This window comes from Pelodiscus sinensis, chromosome 1 (assembly GCF_052426305.1).
Source record: "Pelodiscus sinensis isolate ZL-2025 chromosome 1, ASM5242630v1, whole genome shotgun sequence".
NCBI lineage: Eukaryota > Metazoa > Chordata > Testudines > Trionychidae > Pelodiscus > Pelodiscus sinensis.
The window spans coordinates 95,927,932-95,949,901 of record NC_143052.1 but is presented as its reverse complement, the minus strand read 5'-3'; the positions used below and the strand labels follow the sequence as shown (position 1 = coordinate 95,949,901).

At 44.6% G+C, this 21,970-nt stretch overlaps 1 protein-coding gene across 3 annotated transcripts in view; it reads left to right on the top strand.

Annotated features, from left to right (window-relative positions):
- RASD2 (RASD family member 2) overlaps positions 1 to 21,970 on the top strand; it is a 101,926-nt gene that overhangs the window by 58,800 nt on the left and 21,156 nt on the right. The window contains exons 1-2 of one of the 3 annotated variants that reach the window (XM_025178929.3): positions 1,999 to 2,134; positions 15,767 to 15,953. The exons of the other annotated variants lie outside the window; for them this stretch is intronic. The gene's annotated coding sequence lies outside the window, so the exon portion shown is untranslated. Of the gene's footprint in view, positions 1 to 1,998; positions 2,135 to 15,766; positions 15,954 to 21,970 lie in introns of those variants that run through there. 3 annotated transcript variants of the gene reach the window in all.

Here is a 21,970-nt window from a genome sequence, read left to right as displayed (position 1 = left end):
CAGTGTATGTGAAGCTGTGGTTTTCCTTAATGTCTCCCAGTGTGGGGAAGTGGGGTAGGCATGCACAGGCCCACCAACAGGCAGTTGCCCCAGGGCCTGGAGATTCAAAGGGGCCTGGGACTTTCAGCAGCAGTGGCAATTGGAGCCTTGGGCTCTTAAAGTTGCTGCTGGAGGGCCACGCAGAATGCTTCAGAACTCTGGGCTGCTTGCTCCATGCAACTCTGAGGACTAGGGAAGCATGCCATGGTTCAGGTGGCGTGGAGGGCTGCTTGCCATCAGTCCCAGCCCTTCTTCCTGAAGCCTCACCCCTTCTGGGAGCCCAGAGCTGCCCCCCTCACCTTGCCCAGGGGCCCATGCAGGATGTTGACTCCCCTGGCCATGAAACCCCTGATGCAACATGGTCTAATGCACCACATCCCAGCTTGCACAATCTTGCTGAACACGTCATCCCAAATCCTCTTCTTTCTCCTCTCTAACTGGATGGGCATTCTGCAATTGTGGAGGTGGAACCTCTCAACAGTACAGTGGCAGCAGTCATAAATAAAGCACTCAGAGGCATAGCTAGACTCACTGGTTGCATGTCCCCTGTCGTCATTATCCTCATCCTCACCATGTTCATGTCAGGGGCCTGCAACTCAGGTTTCTCAGAGGTATCCATGGTGGTGCATGCAGCTCTTTATAAAAGTGGCAAGTCTGAAGCTCAACACCGTATTTCATGCTTGCCTCCCTGGCCTGCTAGTATGCCTGCCTTGGTTTCTTTACCTTCATACAGCATCACAACTGATTGCCTTCCTCTTGTATCCCTTCCCCTGCTTCCCCCATGTTATCGGTCGACAGAGGTCCATATTTCTATGCCTGGTCCATAGCTATGCCTGCACAGCCTCTTCTCCCCACAGGAGATCCAATACCACCAACAAAGAGCTGCTAGGTGTGCTTAGGGTTGCCAAGTGTCTGGTTTTTGACTGGCATGCCCGGTCAAAAAAGGACGCTGGTGGCTCCAGTCAGCACTACTGACTGGGCTATTAAAAATACAGTCAGTGACTCTGAAGGGCTACAGCAAGCTCCTTGTCTGCCCTGGCTCAGTGTGGCTCTTGGAAAGTGACCGGCATCTTCCTGTGGCCTGCAGGCTCAGGGGCAGCCAGAGAGGCTCTGCATGCTGCCTCTGCCCCAAGCACCAGCTCCACAGCTCCCGTGGGCTGGGAACCATAGCCAAGGGAAGGAGCAAGGGTGGTGTCTGTGGGGGGGAGGCATCCTTGAGCTTCCTCCCACACCTCAAACCCTTCATCCCTGACCCCACCCTCAGTCAGATCCTTTATCTTCTCCCACATTTGAATCTCCTACCCCAGCCTGGTGAAAACGAGTGAGTAATGGACAGAGTGAGCAAGGGGCGGGTCCTCAGGGCAGGGCAGGATATTTGGTTCTGCAATCAGAAAGTTGGCAACCTGAGGTGGGATCATCAAACTGACCAATCCGGAAAAGGCATTTCAAGAACATGTGAGATTTTAATGCTAGGCAGGAGAGCTTCTCGTCTCCCTGGCCTCTGGGCACTGGAGTTCACAAGGTGCATTGGTAGGAGACAAATTTAAGCATAAATATATGTGCAACTAGGTTGACATGAGGCATTATACATCAGCCTAACTTCATAGTGCAGACCAGGCCTTTGTCTACTGCAGTCAGAGGTGCGATTGTGGTGGCACGGGTTGGCAGGCCCGTGCTCCCGTTTTAATCTAGCTACCGGGACTGCAAATAGCAGTGACGACACAGTGACGTGGACTGTACAAGCTCACTGGGGACTCTGGACAGGTGGTCAGATGACAACTTGCTCTGACGCCCGTGCTGCAATTTCTTCACTGCTATTTTTAGCTATGCTAGTTCAATGACAGCTATGGCAACCTGAGCTGCAAGCACATCTCTGATAGCAGTGTACACATACCCTGAGTCAGCCAGTTCTCCCAGTGTTGCCACGGTGGATATGTACAAGCAGGTGACCTGACCTGGCTGAGGAAGGACTCTCTGAAGGACAGAGGGGAGCGCTGAAGAAGGCGCAGATGTGTGAGAAACTGAGAAACCAGGCAGCTGTGATTAGCGGCAAAGATCCTCGCTGTCATGGTGGGGACAGATGCTGAGCCACGAGGTAGGTGGATAAGTTGGGAGGAACAAAGTGAAGCTGTGCTTCAACGGCAGTGGTGAGAAGTTTGAACTTGGTGTGATGGAAGAGAAGAATTTGAAGAGCCAGTGTGTAGGCCTCCAGCATAGCTTTGGCTAAGCAAAGAAAATGGCTGCACTGGGTTTGGCTTGAGTTTTTAAGAAACAGAATGAAGTTACTTGAAGGATTTTTATTCTTTGCCTCAGTCCTTAAAAGAAGGTATTGGCAAAAGGGCAGAGGGAAGAATATTTTTGAGTCCTGATCCCATGCCAACTGAAGTCCTAGGAGAGCATCCCATTGATTTCTTGAGATCTTACAGGCCGATGAGCTCTGGGATAATGAGGGACTTTTACCAGACTTTTGCTTTGTGTACTTCCCTTGCCACCTTTGAGAATGTATGGCAGGGGTATTTGCCTGACATGCCTCTCTCAACTATTCTACTTAAAAAATGTCACCTGATCCAAGCTCAAACTTTTGATCGAGGACTGAGGCCTTGGCTTTGATTAAGCTTAGGCATGCCCATAGGAAACTGAACACTCGGGAGTTCTCGCTAAATCCTTGTTCCTACAACTGGATCCATATGGACACATTCAAACTAGTGAGGCAGTGGAAAGGAAGCATCACCGTCAAGCAGCCAGCTGCAGAATCCAAGCCTGGAAAAGGGAAGCTCTAACTCACCAAGCATCTGCTAGTGAATGGGGAATTTTTGATTTGCCAAGAGAAGGAAGCAACAGCATGGGCTGGATAAGAAATGAAAACCATTGCCCTGGGTGCAAGAGTCTGGTCTGGCATTTTTTGGTAAACAAATGTTTTACAATGACAGATTCAGCATTAACCTGTGTTTCAACCTCCTTTGGCGTTGGATGCCAACACTAGATCTTGCAGATTAGGGGCAGCATTGGCACAACACCAGAAAGGATTGAAAAATTGGTAGGTTATTACAGCAACAGTCTGTGTTGTTGTGCAGAGAATTATTACCACGCCTGCTGGGAATGCCTGTCAGCAATTAAGTCTATAGATCATTTTTAGTGCTATCTGAATAGGGAAAAAAAATGTGATTAGAGCAAACCATCAGTGTTTACATTCAAGGGTCCTGAAGATAGCTGCCCAGTTAGCTAGCTGCTGCACATACCATTTCTTCTTTAGACACAGATTTGGAGATGGGTCTGGGCCGATCTAGCAATGTGCACAGTTTCAGTTAAATCAAGCTCAGCTTTCTGCTTATTATGATAAATTTGTCCTAAACACTTCCTGCCCTGCATAATTTCATCCACATCCATAAATGCACAATTCTTAGTCAGCAATTGTAACTTTGTCACTAATCATTCCAGAGCTTCATCAGGGCCTTGTGCTCTGTTATGTAACTTGTAGCATACCAGTACAAAGCTGTTGGAGTGACATGTTCATGGCATCTATTGTACTATGCTTTCAACTCCTTTTCTCTGCAGCTGACGTATTGCCTCACTCAGGTTTCTCCAAGCTTTCTGAAAGGTGGGTGGTTTTTGAAGGCTTAGAATTTTTGTAGAGAAGCCATTGTGGCTTTTCAGGAGGTAGCTGGAATCCATTGAAATGGAATTTCATCCTGAATTCTTTAATTTTGTTTGTTTGTTTACAAAGTTCCCTTGGGGGAATTTTAATGAGGAACAAAAATTAAAAATTGAATCACTGTTGACAGGTATTCTGAGCCCCTCCTCCCCCCAAAGATTCAGCAAGATGCTACAGAGGATGTGTGTGTGAGTGAGCTATATCTGAATTGGATACAGCAGTAGGTGGGTAATGGGGAGGTGGAGTTGGATGTGGCAGAGGGGTAACGTCTATTCCTACTAAAAGATTAAAGTTTAAAATTCAGTGGGAGCTGCCAGCGCTCATCAGCTCTAAGAATCAAGTGTTAGAGAGAGATTCCCCACCCCAAACACTTGTTCCAGCCCATGTATGCTGCATCAGGGGTGTAGAGATTGTAAAGGCACTACAAATGGTTGGGGAAGAATTGGTCCTCTATCAAGCCCCTTGCTAACTTCAGTGTAGGGGGGATGGTGCAGAGCCAGGGGCAGGAGCTGGGGAGTCTGAGTAGTGTCTATTGCTACAAAAGTCCTGGGCTGTATCACAGCCTGTAGGCATAGCCTGTAAGGCTGCTGTGAATTAAAGCAGCTCCAAAGCCTGCATCACATGCCAGCCAGCCCTGGACAGAAGTGGCTTTCATCCACATTTGTTCTGCTCTTGCTCTCCCAGTCTGTACATGCCTATGCTATGCCTGCCATGTGGTGATGGGAACAGAATAACATCCAGGATACAAGAAACCAATAAAGGGTAAAATAATGGGGAGGGTGAAACTATCATGACAAACTGAGTCAGAGAGTGACTGATGAGCTGCTGCCAATCTGACTGCAGGGAAAAGAGACCAAGATACTGCAAGTGAGCAAGAGAGAATGGAAAGAGTGATCGTCTGGGGACAGGGCTGTAAATAATTCTTCCCTTTTTTGGCAATGCCACAGCATATGGCAGCACAGAGAAGCCTCCTCACATCTTTGGTATTACGCTCTTAGTTTCTATAGTTCTTCCTCCTCAAAGAGGTTTATTGCTCTCACTTTGGAACCCAGTCCAGCTCACTGGAGCTAGCAGGGTAGTGTCTGGAAATATAGCCCCATTCAAACTCCAAAGGAAAACAAAGCTTGGGCAGGGCCCAGAACTAGAGAGAGGCTTTTGCTAGAATATAGAATACAAAATCCAGTGTGGATATAGAATACAAAATCCAGTGTGGATATAGAATACAAAATCCAGTGTGGATTTTGGAGAAGGAATGCGGAAGGAACAGTCTGGGATTTAGGCAGCAGGGCATGTGTCAGATCAGAAACCAAGCACAAAGTGGGGCAAAATGCAGGAGGCATTATCTGTTAAGGAGGACAGGTGAGCACTGCTGCCCTCAGAAGCAGACATGGCTGCCTAATGGATGAGGGTCCAGCAGGAGCTAATAGATCACCCTACGTACTTAGCACAATTAGACCTGATCTACACTAGGGAGTTATTTCAAAATAACCTTCCTTATTTCGAAATAATAAGCAGAGCTTCCACACTACCAAGCCCGTTATTTCAAAATAACGGGCTGGTTATTTCAAAATCTGTACTCGGGAATAAGCTTATTTCAAAATTGTTATTTCATGGATTATTATTTCAAAATAATTTCCTAGTGTAGACATGAGAACCCAGTCCAGCTCCTCCATTCAAATCAATGGGATGTCTCCCACTAACTACAGTGGAGTTGGATCAGGCATTTAGGCTGAGATTTTTACAAAGGACTAAAGGTGTTAGGTACCCAACACCATTGAATTTTGATGGGAATTAATAGCCCAACTTCCTTAGGCTCCTTTGAAAGTCTCAGCTTATAAATCAATACTTACAGCACTTTAATCACTGCTATTGCTCTTCTCTAAACATCCTTCAATATCTTTCTAGTAATTAAATGGCCACAAATGAATTCAATATTCCAAGTGTAGGTGTGCCAGAGCCACACACAAAAGGAATTTATTAATCATAGAATCACAGAATACTAGAACTGGAAGCGACCTTGGGAGATAATCAAGTCCACTCCCCTGCCCTCACGGCAGGACCAAGCACCATCTAGATCATCCCTGATAGATGTCTATCCAGCCTGCTCTTAAATATTTCCAGTGATGGAGATTCCACAACATCCCTAAGCAATTTAATCCTGTTTAACCACCCTGACAGTTAGGAAGTTTTTCCTAATGTCCAATCTAAACTTCCCTTGCTACAATTTAAGCCATGGCTTCTTGTCCTATTCTCAGAGGCCAAGGAGAACAATTTTTCTCCCTCCTCCGTGTAACACCCTTCTACATACCTGAAAACTGCTATCATGTCCCCTCTCAGTCTTCTCCTTTCCAAACTAAACAAGCCCAATTATTTCAGTCTTCCCTCATAGCTCATGTTTTCTAGGCCTTTAATCATTTTTGTTGCTCTTCTCTTGATCTTCTCCAATTTTTCCATATCTCTCTTCAAATGTGGTACTTGAACTAGACACAGTACTCCAAGTGACACCTAATCAGCGCAGAGTAGAGCGGAAGAATGACTTCTTGTGTCTTGCTCACAACACTCGTATTAATGCATCCCAGAATCATGTTTGCTTTTTTTGCAACAGTGTCACACCGTTGACTCATAGGTAGCTTGTGGTCCACTATGACCCCTTGATCCATTTCTGCTGTACTCCTTCCTAGACAATTACTTCTTGTTCTGTATGTGAGAAACTTCCTAAGTGGAATACTTTGCATTTGTCCTTATTAAACTTCATCCTATTAACATCAGACCATTTCTCTAGTTTGTCCAGATCATTTTGAGTTATGACCCTATCTTCCAAAGCAACCCCTCCCAGCTTCGTATCATCTGCAAACTTAAGAAGCGTACTTCCTACCGTCATCTAAATCAGCGATAAAGATATTGGACAGCACCAGTCCCAAAACTGTGGAACTCCTGTTGTGCCCTTCCAGCACGATTGTGAATCATTAATAACTACTCTCTGAGAATGGTTATCCAGCCAGTTATGCACCCACCTGGTTATCCAGCCAGTATAGTAGCCCCAGCCAGTATAGTAGCCCCATCTAGTATAGTAGCCCTATCTGTCCATGTATCCTGACTTGAGCCCTAGAGCATGCCCTGGGTTCAGGGTTAAAGTTGGCATAGTGTTTCTTCTGAGTGCTAGAGGTGTGCCAAGCTGTTTTTCATGCCAGTGTTTCCTAACAATAGTCATGTGTGCTGTAGCTAGCCCAGGAAGCAGGATTATGATGGTGCCAATTAGCACATCTTGTGTTTAAAGATATTCACTGCCCATCTCTGAGGCAAGAGAAATCCTTTTCTGTTAATGAGGGTTTTCTTTTGAAGCCTGGAGGCTGCAACAGCCAAGTTGGTTTCAAAGCGAGTCAGGAAAAGCAGCAGAGCTTCCTTGGGGAAAGGTGCCAGGCTGCAACAAGAGACAGCCAGCATCATCCCAGCACCTGGAGGTAAGAGAGGAGTTTGGGAGATGGAAGAGAGTGGAAGGAGATGGGCAGGGAGAGAAGTAATTCATAAAGCCCCCCAAAGTGTACTAGAAGCAAAGTTTATAAAGAATCCTGCTCTGTATGGTGAGCAATGGACATCTCAAGTAAAATCTGCCCCATTCCCAACATCTGGGGACAGCTAAGAAGAGTGGATCTGTTTGCTGCTCAGCGCTTGTGCTTGAGTACTGTTCTCTCTGTGTTTCCATGCTACTCCTGACAGGGCTTCACGCTAAGGGAGGTCAACTCTAGAATGGCTAGGAACCAACCATTCCCTGCAGCTACTGGGGTTGAGCACCTACTCCTGATATACCCTACTGCCCATGACAACAGCAGACAATGAGCACTACAGAGACATAACGCTGCCCTGCTAAACTCCCACGTGAAGGAGAATTTAGAAATCAAGGTAAATTAAAATGGCTAGTGTCAAGTACTTGTAAATCACTGTGTGGATCGTGAGATTTCAGGGTATTCAGTATAGAGAGGCTGGGAACAATGAAAAGCATTGATGGCTCCCATGTAAACCCACAGCAAGAAGCCTATCTGGAATGCAGTTCAGCTGTTTCTGAAGTCCATCTGATTATGGAATTCACCCACAGACTTTTTGTGTTTAGAACTTGACACTTTGATTCTGATGGAAATGAAAAATGCTGAAGAGGAGATTGAAAAGTCTCAGTGCATCCTCCTACTCCTCAAATACACACAATCTGATTTCTGTATCATGCTCACGTGCCAGTTTGGGGCTTGTAGCTAATCACTGAGGCTCTTGATTGGTGAGGAAGATGGCTCGATGCAGAAAGATGGTCGATGAAGACAATGGCCAGATTCTTCATCTGAGGCGTATTTTCCAGTGATGACTCCACCACCATACAGACAGAAGTTGAAATTTCAGTGCCACTTAAACAACGGCTCATAGAAGCAGAAAGAGCATGAAAGAGAAGCATTGTTTGCCCAAGTTTTTTTAATGTTTTTCCTAGAACAGATAGTTACATGTTTCTTGACTGATTCCAACTTAGTATGATAATGCTGTAGTCACCTGTGACATATTGCAGTATCACAGCAGCTACTTGCGTCATCAGTCTGTTAGAGCCGCTATAATGAGGATGAAATGGCCCCTCGTGGCACTGCATTTAATTCTTGTGGTTACTCTCCATGTCTGCATTACTGTTGCTGTTCAGTATTGATTTCCAAGGCCATCTCAAGGAGAACGTATGTTGCAAGAGGCATTAGGACAGAGATCCCCTCAGCACAGATTGGGCTGAGCTACTACACAGCCACCAGCAAAAAGATGTGTAACATCCTTTCAGCCTCGCTGCAAAACCAGGCAATGCTTAGCCTTTCCAGCTCGAGAAGCAGCTGTGCTTCACAACTAAAACCAACCATCTGCAAGCGATTAGAGGCTCAGCAGCTGTCCAAGGCAAGGCTAAATTGACTTTCTATTTGCCTATTGAGGGCATAAAATGAAGAGGCCTAGATTGTGCCTTTAATCAACAGCCTTGAGTAAAGGATTGTTCAGAGCCACCCTGCCCCTCTAGGAAGGATTGTACAAACCTTTCCAAAGATGCTTGGTAGACAGGAGCAGGATAGCACAGTCTGTTCTGCCCAGTAAACTTACCCTGTTCCAGTGGGCAGTGCAGAGGAAGGGAGGGACATGGTTTTCACTCCTCTTTGCCCTGATAGGGTGGTGACATGCAAACTGGCCCCACCTTGTGTAAGGTAGGAGATGTGTCCCGACCTGGCTGGCCCACAGACAGGAATCACACAAGGAAATAGGGAATTTTAAAACAGCAGTGTTTGGGGTCTTGGGGTGGTGTGAAGTTTTTTTGTTTTGTTTTTGTGTTTGCATTCACACCTTACCCCTTCCAGTGTGTGGAACTCTCTCCTTCCCTTTCTGTTAGCTTCTCCTCAGGCCATCCCAGCTAGGTCAGGTTGTGGTGTGGCACATGTTTCCTTTCAGTTCCCTCTTTGGCTGACCTGTGTGATGGGCTTGGGGGATTTTTTCTAGCTGTTACGGGATGCGCCTGACAGTTTGTTTATCTCTGCACTGTTTGGAATAGATGAACATGTGGACTTGCACCCTGTGTCAGCTTGCCAAGGCTTCTCTGTCAGCTCTATGCCTGCAGAGTATCACCACAGCCTGGAAATATCCAACAAGACTGCAACGTGTGGGATCCCTGTAGGGTTTAACTGCAGAGACCAGCATGGTAAATATCCATGTCTGAATGCTGACAAAATGCCCTAGCCTATGAACTAGTGCTTATTTTTGTAATGGAACAGACCTGTACCTGCTAGCAGATAGAACTTCAGTGGGATAGGGGTTACTACTTACACTGGAGAAACCAGAAGGCTTTCCTCATGCAAATACAGAACTAACACATGGTTAAAGGATTGATGGCTTAGCCAGTCAGCTAGTGGGCCATGTTCACTGAATATTTAACTGAATGTAAGTGTCTTTGGTAGGCCCTTTGCACTGAAGGGTGTTGCAATATTAAGGTGAGAAGAGAGAAAGCTTTTGCATATGCCATGCCTATATGGATAGCACTACAGCTCCACTTCCTGTAGTGGTTGATGGGTTGGCCAACCCCAAGTGTTCAGAATCATAAGTTGGGTCCTCAAAGATCATGCGATTGGCTTAGAAATAATGAGGTTTTTCGAAGAAGGTGGGTTTCTTCCTATTTATCATCTGGTTTCAGAGCTTCTAGGATGAACTTTGGGTCACATTTCTAAGCTTTTTCTCTGAAACCATGCAGTCTAAACACCTTGTTTTTTAAACGAAAGCTGAGATTCTCTTCTAATCATATGAATCTGGAACATTGCTGTGTTAATATTATGCTAAAACTCTTTTCTGTGAATGGCCCTTTAAATCCCTAAGGAAGCAGCTTGGTTGTCCATTTTAAGACTATCTGCAGTGTTGTGATAATACTCTGAGTACATAACCCAGATCTAAAGAAAAGCTGTGTGTAGCTCGAAAGCTTGTGTCTCTCTCACCAACATAATAAGCTGGTCTTGATAAAAGATATGACCTCACTCATCTTGTGTTTCATTTTGAGGCTGTCCATATTGGAGGTCAGTTTTAGCTTAGTTCAGATGCAGGATGTTAGTCACTGTGTTCCCTATGTCACAGTGACTTTGGAATTCTTTGCCTTTTTGTTTTCTTTAATCTGAAAAAAAAAAATCATCTAGATGCCCTGAATGACTGAGGCTCCTGAGCCTCAAATGGCTCTTTAACATGTCTCCTGCAGTTCTTTGAAGCACGTGATATTACAACACTGCATGATTTCATTATTAACCAATCAGGATGCTTTTATTGTGCTCTTAACCAATTGTAATTGATAACATAATAATATTTGGCCAGTCATTTTGCTATGAGAATTATACATACAAGCTAAATATTTCCCTTGTTCTGTGGTTTAAATATGAATATACAGCACTATAAAAATGAGTAGTCCTGTGGCACCTTAAAGACTAACAAATATATAGTATCATGAGCTTTTGTGGGTAAGACCCACTTCATCCAATAAGTTGGAGTGGAAATAAAAGAATCTAAAGATATATATATAACTTTGTATATATACAAATTTATATATAATAAAAATAAAAATAAAAGAAGTACTTGGATTCTGTTATTTCCATTCCAACTCATCTGAGGAAGTGGGTCTGGCCCACGAAAGCTCATCATCTAATAAACCATCTTGTTAGTCTTTAAAGTGCTACATAGTCCTGTATTTTGTTTCAGCTTCACCAGACTAACACGGCTACATTTCTATCACCATGATATTATATATATTTTTGTTAGTCTCTAAGGGTATGTCTACACATCAGAGCTATTTCGGGATACCAGAGGTATCCCAAAATAGCTTCCCCACATCTTCACAAGCCCCCCGTTATTTCAAAATATTTTTTTGAAATAACGGGCATGCTATTTTGGCATCCCGGTAACCCTCATTCCATGAGGATTAAGGGATGTCTCAGAAAAGCACTTTATTTCAAAAATTGGTGCTGTGTAGAAAGCACCAAATTTCAAAATAGCCTATTTCAAAATAAACTAGAAATAAGTGCACAATTTGCACAGCACAAATTGCATATCTTATTTCAAGTTTAGAGTGCAGTGGAGTCATAGCCTAAGGTGCCACAGGATTACTCGTTTTTAAAAATTATAGACTAACATGGCTACCTTTCTGAGACTTTTATACAGCACTATCATAAATGAAACATTGAATTCACACTATTACGGAATGTTGGTGGCTAATTTGGCTCCTAATCCCCAAAGTTTGAGTATTGCCACTCTAGAACAAAAGATGCATGTTGTTCTTTTTGTCTGAAAATACAGGACCCACCCCCTACCCCAAGGAAGCAATTAAAAAATATGGTCGAAGCAAGCAAAACCCTGATCATGCCCCAGGCACCACCATGCTCCAGCAGATCCACTTGGAGATTCAGCGTGCAGATTGACATAGTCCCTGGTTTCTCTCTGCCTTTCTCCTTTCATGAGGGATGAGCAGAGAACAGCTTCTTCACAGTTGAGCATCTAAATTTCCAAGTGTCCAATTGGCAAAGAGCAAAAAACCATCACGTTTACTCCTAGACTTTGTGCTTTGTGTCCTCAGAGCTGTGGAGCTACATTTCCATGAAGCAGACACAAAGTGCAGAGCCTGGTGGCATTTACACACCCACTTGGTCCAATAGCATTTCACTTCAGTCTCACCACAGTGACGGTGGTGGGGTTGGGCTCTTTGTTTGTTACGTGCACCTATTCAGAGGTGTAACACTTAGTTGTGGATGTTCAAGTTTGGCCAATGGCGTGGCGGGAAATGGCTTGCACTGATACTTTTCCAATAATGGGGCTGGCCTGCTGGCAGAAGGTGGTACTGTTCTGAAATGCCCATGCCTGTGCCAGTATGGAAGTGCCAAAGCTCTGGCAAACAGTTGGCCTCAATTTAACCCCATAACACTCAGTTTATGTGTAACTAGCTAAAGCAATTCTTCTGTCATAAGGCAAGTACCCCACTGCATCTTCCAAACCTGCTTATGGTTACATAACCCTGGAACTGCAGAGTCTGAGGTTGCTATGACAACTTGAATTCCCGAGTCTCCATCTCCCTGTCAGTAGAAAACTTTGGGTGTGTATGAAGGAGAGAGAGCAGAGCATATGCTGTGGTGATGGACAAAATAACTCCTTTGTTTGGGAGGGGCAGAGCATGAGAGCAGTGATGCTCCCTGGGGTACCCAGAGCTGAGAAGCACCGCACCACTACCTGTTCTTTTCATGAAGCAGTCTTGTCTCTCTATGCTGTGAATCAGCTCCCTGAAACAAAGCGCCTCTGGCAGTACATGCACTGCTTTCCAGACCTCGCTTTCTCCATACTGGTCGTGACAGCCACGCATCCAGGGGAGCCAACTGCTTCTGTGGGCCCCTGGGCAAGGTGTGGGGGGTAATTGCATGCCCCCAGATGGCATTGGAGTCTGTCATGATCATGAGGGTTAGCCAGCAGCCTGGGGACTAAGGGGTTAACCTTACCTAAGTCAGGTAGATTCAGCCAATAGGAATGTAGGTAGGAATTTCAAACTAAGACAAATGAATGTTTGGTTTTTCCTTCCTTTGTCTCTGGGACAGTTTCTACCTCGCGGTGTTGCTTAGGAAGGGTTGGTTTCTCTAGCTCAGTGGTTCTCAACTCGTTTCAGTCCACGGACCACCAGGCCGACCACCTCCAGCACATGTAGCACAGGACGAACGACACAGCAACCGCTCAGCACGACGGCAACAGCTACACCGATGCTCAGAACCTCAGAAGGAAGTTACTGGCAACACAACGCGGTTGCATCCTAGGTGACGCTATGGATGACATGCTGCGTGCTTGTGAACAAGCCATAAAACAGCCTAATGGCGGTGCCTGCTCGCGCCGTGCGACTTTGGACAATGTTCCTGTGGACCACCGAAAATGTCACCATGGACCACCAGTTGAGAACCACAGCTCTAGCTGGAGAGAAACTACCCCAGAGACACAGGAGGGAGAAACCAAACATTCCTTTGTCCTAGTTTGAGATTCCTACCTACATTCCTATTGGCTGAATCTACCTGACTTAGGTAAGGTTAACTCCTTAGTCCCAAAGCTGCTGGCTAACACTCATGATCATGACAGGGTCTCAGGCAGAAGGGGTGGGGCCAAGGCAGCCAGCCATTAGCTGCACGGAGCACACGATGCAGTGCTCCAGTGGCAATTTAAAGGGCCCAGGCTCCCCTGCCACTGTCACAGTAGCAGCAAGGGCAGCTGGGCCCTTGTCCCCGGGGCAACTGCCCCCTTTGGTGCTCATTCCATTGGTGGGCCTGCACACACCAACCCACGATACTCAGAGTTCACTACAGCAGTGATGCCCAACCGCTGGTCCACGGACTGATGCCAGGCCACGAACTGCTGGCTGCTGGGCCGTGGTACGCTGCCAGGCCACACCCATGTCAGTTGCTCCAGGACCAGGGCTGGGATATACCCCAGGCATGCGGCAGGTGGCTGCCAAAGCTGAAGCCGCCTGTTTGCAGCAGCTCTAGGGGCCAGGGCTGGGGTACATATTTTGGTGAACCCGTAATGTTACCGGTCTGCCAAAAGTTTGTGAATGGGTTTGCCAGTCCATGGTATAAAAAGGTTGGGAACCACTGCCCTACAGCATCCAGCCACTTATCCACTGAACCATCTAAGAATAACTGGTCCTCTGTCCCCAAAGGAACAATACACACTAAAGGTACGGCTAAACTACAATAGTTTTAAAAACTCTTCCACGTCCAGGGACTCGTTTGCTCTTCCACTTTTGTTCCAGACGAGCAATGTGCTCTTTCAGAAGCCCCTGTATTCCTCATTCCACAAGGAATAAGTGGACTTCGGAAAGAGGTTTTTTTTCCAACATTTGGCCCAGTCTAGATGAGCCAAATGTCAGAAAAGCCTCTTCCAACAAAAGTATCGAAAAAAGCGGCAGTGTAGCTGTACTCTCACTTGTAAGACTTAACTCAAGATCAGCACTTTGCCTAGCAGCACAGCACTGACCCATATTTATTATGAAAATAATAATAAGTTTATTATTAAAGAGCAGAGTTCAGTAATAAGAAGTATGAATGTTGGCAACAAGTGGTCACAGGTTAAAATCATAACATGCTTTCCTGTCTAAAAAAATGTATCATGTTTTCAAACTTTTCTTGGCAACAATGAGGGTTAGAAATTTAAATGCAGTCTTAAAATTTAAAATCTGAGGCTTTCACATCGTCACATTAATAATATTTTTTTTTTAATTAGGATCTGGGGCTGTAAGAAGAGTACCAAATATTATGTGGCTCACAAAACTGCATAAGTCAACAACACTGTTAATATCAGGTGGCACTGTAAAATTGGACTAAGGTTCATTGGTAGGGCTGTATTTGTGAGCTGGAGGGTTCTGGGGAGGGGAAAAGCAGGGGGTGATGCGAGTGAGGATTTAAATGCATGGCAGAGCTCTTGGAGGGGTTCTCAGGGCTAGAATAGTAGGGAACCTGCAGGTCATGATTAGGAGCATTGGTAAAACAGGGAGGAGAACCTCGGAATGAATTAGCAGGAGGCTGGGACTGAGGTGCACTGGTAGGGTGAATGGGAAGTTTGTATAATGTCTTTCCATCTGAGCCAGGGGTGGGGAACCTAAGGCTTGGAGACCCTGGATCTGGCCACTGAGGCTTGGGGATCCCCCCCAGCACTGGAGAGCTCATGCTGGTGCTTCAGCCCCACACCATCACCCAGGGGGATGGAACACATAAAACCTGCTACCCTGGTCCCCCTTTAGGCTCTGGTGGGGAGAATCTTTCTCCTTCTCAGTCTGGAGCCATCTCAGTGAGGGGAGGGTTGTTTTTGTTTCTTACTTGTGTGCAGCCCCTGACTGATTTTTTTTCTGTGGGTCAACAGCCTCCAACCTAAAAAAGTTTCCCCACTCCTAAGAATCTGAGCTATTCGTTACCTCAGTTTCATGAGCAGCAACCTCACCTCAACATTCCACGTAACACAACCTTTGTAGATGTCTTTGGCTTTCAGTCCAAAATGAGCAAGTGTTGTTACCAACCAGGCAGAACTGAAATGCAGTATGTATCTCTCTGTATATCTGTTTCTCTGGGATTAAAACAGAATAAAGTGCTTTTCAAAAAACCTGGCAATGAGGGCTAGTTTTTTTCTCGAGGTGGTTAAATAACCTTTCTAGAGATAATCTTCCCTCATCTTCCCCAAAAAGTCAATATTAACTTAATTAACTTTCTTTCTATAGTCTTTTCTTAAGACAAGAACAGGGAAATAAGCAACAAATGGAGAAATAGGGTAAGGTTAGGACCATTGAAGCCAAGGGTAGATTATGTGCAGCAGAGGTGACTATACACAGTTTGTAGCCTAATTAGCTGTAAAATGGTATGCTGCACTGCACAAATGCTCATAATTTTCATCTATTTTCACTAATTTGTCCAAGAGTTCTAATCCCTCTATAAATTGGACCTCATTTGCTCTGTGTTCTGGCACTGCAAAGAGTGGGACTCCTGTTGGTTAGGTTGACACTAATTAAATTGGTTTCCGCTGTTCATTTCACAGACGCAGTCCTCTTCCACTTCTAACGACAGTGGTGGTCACTGCTAGTGGGAGCCTTTATTAATCCAGTAGTTTTCACCACCGACAGCAGAAAATTCTGTTGCTAATTGGATTGCTATGGGATTATTTGAAGAGGTGAGAAGTTTCCCAAAGCCGAGGAAGGTCAGGAATATATGGAAGCAAAAAGAAGGTAAAAAGTAACTGTTCTGAAGTATGTTCTGTGAACTTTGATCCAGAACACATAGAATGCATTTTGGGTCTGATTCCCCATTACCCTAAACCTTGTACTGTCACTTACATGCACAAACCACTGCTATGTCAGAGTGGGAGCAATTTACATCATTTTCATATAGGCTCTAATTTGATCACAAGTTATTAAGTCTTGATGCAGGAATTGCTGGATGTAATTCCACTGCCAATTATACAGGAGGCCCAATTGCATGATCAAAATAGTTCCTTCTGGCCTTGAAAGCTATTCATTGAAAGAGTGATGTTATAGTGAAGTTGGCCCCATGTTGGCACAGCTGTTTGTAGCTTTCATTATAAAACCTGAAACTGGGACATGTTCGTCCTGATTTGGATTTCATTCAAAGCTTGAAGTTCAGATCAAATTTGCAGGTAAGCTCTCAAACATTGGAGCAGTGATAGAAATGTAGCCGTGTTAGTCTGGGGTAGTTGAAGCAAAATGCAGGACAATGTAGCACTTTAAAGACTAACAAGATGGTTTATTAGATGATGAGCTTTCGTGGGCCAGACCCACTTCCTCAGATCCAATAGTGGAAGAAAGTAGTCACAACCATATATACCAAAGGATACAATTAAAAAAATGAACAAATATGAAAAGGACAAATCACATTGCAGAACAGAAGGGGGATGCGGGGGGGGGGAGGGGGAGGAAGGAAGGTAAGTGTCTGTGAATTGATGTACCTTCCTTCCTCCCCCTCCCCCCCCCGCATCCCCCTTCTGTTCTGAAATGTGATTTGTCCTTTTCATATTTGTTCATTTTTTTAATTGTATCCTTTGGTATATATGGTTGTGACTACTTTCTTCCACTATTTGATCTGAGGAAGTGGGTCTGGCCCACGAAAGCTCATCATCTAATAAACCATCTTGTTAGTCTTTAAAGTGCTACATTGTCCTGCATTTTGCTTCAAACATTGGAGCAGCACTGGTTTCTGAACATTGGCACTTGCAGGTAAGTTCCACATTGAATCCTGCGGCTCGTTCAAACTTGAGATCAAATCCAGGGGACAAACAAATTTGAACAGTGCTTCTGGTGAGTGTCCTTCACCGTCTATGTAGCAATATAATGCTCTGTTTTAGCACTGCCAGCTCTGATTTTATTGCACATCTTGTGATATTAGGCCTTTCATTTGAAACCTTGGCTTTTATTTTAGCCCTTTTAATTTCAAAGGGCTAATTTTAATTTCACATTTGAAAATGTGACTCCCAAGGTATCCTAAAGGCTCAAAAATCAAACAATGAAAAGAACCCAAAACATGTTGGTTTTAGTCTCATAATCGGGAGAGATTTGACTTACACTTTTTGAACCCTTATGGGTGGCACTGTGGTCGAAAATACTGTATTATAACACCCAGTGTTCTCTGTAAGATGTGCAGCAGCACAGCTACACGGGTGATTAATTAGCCCTGCCCAGTCAGTCAGCTCCATGCATGGAGCCCTGAGCCTCTGACTGGGCAGGGCTGAGTGATCACCTGTGAAGCTGGGCTGTTGCACAGCTTAGAGGGAACACTGATAACAACTGGACAAATGGATTTGTTCCAAACAAATTATCAATTTCCCCTGCTCCTAACTTTCATACCATATGAACCGTTGTTCACTCATGCAATAACATGCCTCCCGGGGTAAATGTTCAGACTTTGCAATTAGTTTTCCTTACCTCCTCTCTCTGTGCTGATTATACCCGATCTTATGGTTCAGACACAGGATGGAGAGTGGTTGCGACAAGATTTCTAGTCCCACTTGATTCACTGTGTGACTTTGAACAAATTACTTTGCCTCTCCGCTTCAGGTTTTCATACGTCAAAAGAGACACAGATTTGTGTAGTTGTATCATAAGGAAGGTCTGAGGCTAAACTCCTGGGTGTTTGTAAAGCATTTTGAGGTATTAGTAAAAGACAACAGAATTTCAAGCATTCCTATTATTTATCAGTTTGGCTTCTGCTTTGCATCTTAAGTACATTATTGCTATGCTTAGAACAAAAAAAAGGGGGGGCAGGGGAATAGGGTCTGGAGAGCAAGAACAAAAAAGGGACAATCAGTGATTCTGAGTGCTTCTTTTTCCAGGAATTATACTTAATCACAGACTTTAATTTTTAAAAATCAGAGGTATTTAATATTGTGTGTCAAAGTAACGAGGCATTTATTTATCCCAAAGGCACCCTTATTTTTATAATAAAAAGAAAACATGGTAGGTAAAGAACAGTTATTGTAATTATTACATAGAAGTGGCACAGCTGTGAGATACCCCAGCAGTTCTATGGGACAGAAAGGGGAGGGTAATTGAGATTCACTTACATCTCTGAAGCAATGGACCTGATTCACTGCCATATTTAAACTATTTTTACTCTGGTGTGACTCCATTGAAACCAAGTGCCAAGGTGAAATCCGTGGATCTGCAATAGTATAACACTGGAGTAACATGGTGGTGAAGCCACTTTAGGGAGGAGGCCAAGGGGGATAACAAAGAGATTAATTATACTTAATAACAGGAAAAATCTGGTCCAGAGTCACTGACTTCAGGGAGAAAGTCTGAGGGTATGTCTACACTTGCACCTTAGTTTGAACTAGGGATGCAAATGTAGGCATTCGAAATAGTCAATGAAGCGGGGATTTTAAATATCCCATGTTTCATTAGCATGATCTCGCCGGCACGTTACTCCGAATGCCAGCAGTTTCGAAAGTGAAAGTGCACGCCCTGATGTGTTAGTTCAAACCAAGCCCCTTGGTTCGAATTAACGTTACTTCTCAAAAAATGAGGAGTAACGTTAGTTCAAACGAAGGGGTTTGGTTCGAACTAACGCATCCTGGCACTAACTTTCGAAACAGCAGGCATTCGGAGTAATGCTCCAGTGAGATCATGCTAATGAAACATGGGATATTTAAATCCCCGCTTTATTGACTATTTCGAATGCCTACATTTGCATCCCTAGCTCAAACTAAGGTGCAAGTGTAGACATACCCTTAGGCTGTGTCTAGACTGGCCAGTTCTTCCGGAAAATCAGCCACTTTTCTGGAAAAACTTGCCAGCTGTCTACACTGGCCGCCTGAATTTTCGCAAAAGCACTGACTTCCTACTGTAAGAAATCAGTGCTTCTTGCGGAAATACTATTCTGCTCCCGTTCAGGCAAAAGTCCCTTTTGCACAAAGCTTTTGCACAAAAGGGCCAGTGTAGACAGCTCAGATTTGTTTTCCGCAAAAAAGCCCCAATCACAAAAATGGTGATCGGGGCTTTTTTTGCGGAAAAGCACATCTAGATTGGCACGGACGCTTTTGTGCAAAAAGTGCTTTTGCAGAAAAGCGTCCGTGCCAATCTAGATGCTCTGTTCCGAAAATGCTTTTAACGGAAAACTTTTCCGTTAAAAGCATTTCCGGAAAATCATGCCGATCTAGACGTAGCCTTAGGGAAGAGCCAAAGGGATTAGCCCTCAGTTGCACCATCCACCACCAGTGGTCTGTCTCTGTCACAAAGAACGCAGTTTCTTTTAACAGGAACTCTGCCAAATCTATCTGCAAAGATATTTCTGGAAATACTGCCCCCACCATCTCCTGGAGCCACAGGTTGGAGGGGAGGGAGTGTTTTGAATAGATTTTAAAAAACAAGGTTCCAGAGAAGCGTTCTCTTATTAGCTGCTTCCCCACCCAGTCGGGCCAGCCTCCAGTCTGCAAGGCAGATGGAGCCTGAGTGTTTACACTGTCCCCGTTTATGTAGCGGCAGCCAGCACTGCCTGGCTTCTTAATGGAGACCAAAATAGAACTACCTGCCAGAGACAGCATCACATGTGCTGCAGAAGGCTGTGGTGTTTTAGTCAATGCTTCATGCATTTTTCATGTATTTCAGCTTGTTTCTGTTCCGTTTATTTTGTCTCTGTTTTTCCACCCCCTCATCTTTATTATGCTTTTGTTTTGATGCTTTCAAGTGATCCCCTTTGCTCATCTCTTTACCCCGTTCCTTCCTCAGTTCCTCAAGCTCATGTTGTAACCAAACATTTTCATAGAATCATAGAATACTAGGACTGAAAAGCACCTTGAGAGGTCATGGAGTCCAGACCCCTGGCCCCATGGCAGGACCAAATACTGTCTAGACCATCCCCGATAGACATTTATCTAACCTGCTCTTAAATATCTCCAGAGATGGAGATTCCACAACCTCCCTGGGCAATTTATTCCAGTGTTTAACTACCCTGACAGTTAGGAACTTTTTCCTAACGTCCAACCTAAACCTCCCTTGCTGCAGTTTAAGCCCATTGCTTTTTCTATCCTCAGAGGCCAAGATGAACAAGTTTTCTCCCTCCTCCTTATGACACCCTTTTAGATATCTGAAAACTGCTAACATGTCCCCCCTCAGTCTTCTCTTTTCTAAACTAAACAACCCCAATTCTTTCAGCCTTCCTTCATAGGTCATGTTCTTTAGCCCTTTAATCATTCTTGTTGCTCTTCTCTGGACCCTCTCCAATTTCTCCATATCTTTCTTGAAATGCGGTGCCCAGAACTGGACACAATACTCCAACTGAGGCCTAACCAGTGCAGAGTAGAGCAGAAGAATGACTTCTCGTGTCTTGCTCACAACACATCAGTTCATGCATCCCAGAATCATGTTTGCTTTTTTTGCAACAGCATCACATGCTGACTCATACTCAGCTTGTGGTCCACTATAAGCCCTAGATCCCTTTCTGCCGTACTCCTTCCTAGACCATCGCTTCTCATTCTGTGTGTGTGTATGTTTCTGGAAGGTTCCAACCCTGACAGGCAGTGATTGTGAGGGAGGGGGAAAGTAGGGTCACAAAATGGAGTGCCAAGGAGAAATACCTAGATAAACCAGTGTTGTGGAAACAGAACTGTGGAAGAGACTAGGTAGCTGCCATTTACCCTTGCTGCAGTTCCTGGAGAGCAGAAGCCCCCGGGAGGACTGTCTATGGAACCTCTCATACCATGCTGCTTGCCTACAGTCACCGAGCTGAAGGACTCAGCAGAGAGTGGTGTACACCATCCCTGGCTCCACATTCATACTTGTTTTCTGGAAGAAATGGGTGTTTGGAAAGAGATTGAAACTCATGACTTATGCCTGCTTCTATACTTTCATGATGGCTTCTAAACTAGGAATGTTAAATTTAGATTAATTGGCTAATTGAATAGTCGATGAAATTTGCATCAACTATTCGGTTAGTCGATAAGGGCACCTCTGCCTTTGAAGTGTAGCAGTGCAGCATGGGCACCCAGGGTCAGCGGGAGAGTCCCCAGCTAACCCTGGACACCACCCAGCACTGCCACTTTGAAGCAACCCGTTCCCTTCCCCCTCTTGCTGCCTCTTTCTGATAGAGGCATCAAGAGGTGGGGAAAGCAGCTAGTCGACTATTGTGTCGACTAGTCGTTCACATGCCCAGTATATATACTGACTTCTTTACACTTAGCTGTACAGCCCTCCCTTGGATAGGGGAAGAATAATACTCTCTATTTCTCTGGCACCTTCTATCCAAGAACCTCAGGGTATGTCTACACAGCAGCGTTATTTTGGAATAATTGGTGTTATTTCCAAATAACAAAGTGCACGTCTACACAGCAAACCATTATTTCAAAATAATGTTGAGCTGGAGGGTTTCTTACTCCGATTCCTGTGACGCTCATTTCACAAGGAGTAAGGGAAGTCGAAGGAAGAGGATTCTTCCTTCGACTCCCTGATGTGTAGACAGCACCAAAAGCCGAATTCAGCTATTTTGACTTCAGCTACGCAATTGACATAGCTGAAGTTACGTATCTTAATTTGAATTTTGCCCTGATGTGTAGACATGCCCTCAGAGACCTTTACAAACATAAACTAATTTAGGTTTGCGGCTAGAGATCAGTGAAAACTTTCTTTCAGCACATCTTTGATGAAAAATGGCTTGTTTTAAAACTGAAAACCTTTGCAAGACATTTTACTTTCTTGTCAAAACTTTTGAATTTGTTTTTGTTTCTCCCTCTTTTTTT